Source organism: Mandrillus leucophaeus, unplaced genomic scaffold, assembly GCF_000951045.1.
Source record: "Mandrillus leucophaeus isolate KB7577 unplaced genomic scaffold, Mleu.le_1.0 Scaffold835, whole genome shotgun sequence".
Lineage (NCBI taxonomy): Eukaryota > Metazoa > Chordata > Mammalia > Primates > Cercopithecidae > Mandrillus > Mandrillus leucophaeus.
The window spans coordinates 465,471-466,351 of record NW_012109086.1 but is presented as its reverse complement, the minus strand read 5'-3'; positions in this window follow the sequence as shown (position 1 = coordinate 466,351).

Sequence of the window (881 nt, the reverse complement as noted above, 5' to 3'; positions counted from 1 at the left end):
TCTTTTTAAAAAACTTCCTTCACTGCACCTGTAATCCCAGCACTTTGGGAGGCCGAGGCAGGTGGATCACAGGGTCAGGAGATCGAGACCATCCTAACACGGTGAAACCCCGTCTCTACCGAAAATACAAAAAATTAGCCGGGCATGGTGGCAGGTGCCTGTAGTCCCAGCTACTCAGGAGGCTGAGGCAAGAGAATGGCATGAACCTGGGAGGGGAGCTTGCAGTGATCCGAGATCACGCCACTGCACTCCAGCCCAGGTGACAGAGCAAGACTCTGTCTCAAAAAAAAAAAAACTTCCTTCAACAACTATTTATTAAATATCTACTTTGCAACAGCACTGAAATGGCTGTAAGGACTCCTGAGACAGGTGTCCAGCAAGGAGTTAATAGTCAAACAGGAGAGACATGCCAGCAGTTATACCCAGTGTGATGGGTGCTATGGGAGACAGGTACAAGCCACGATGAGAAAAAGGAGAGGAGGGGAAATACAGAACTTGCCCTGTAGAAAAAACCCATCCCAGGCTGAGAAAGTAGCACATTAAAAAAATGAAAGCATAAAAAATATGGAGAACTTAAAAAGATTAAGTTCTACAAACTGATAAAAGTGGGTTAGGACCAAGTTGATGGGCCTTAGAGACCAAATAATACTTTCCATGTGCATAGTATTTTTCAGATTCTGAGATGCGCCCGATCTCATTTGGTTCTCACAACCGCTTGTAATGTGTAAGAGCATGGGGGTCTTTCACAAAAGCTGGCAGTCCTAGCTGGGCACAGTGGCTCGTAATCCAGCACTTTGGGAGGCCGAGGCGGGTGGATCACGAGGTCAAGAGATTGAGACCATCCTGGCCAACATGGTGAAACCCTGTCTCTACTAAAAATA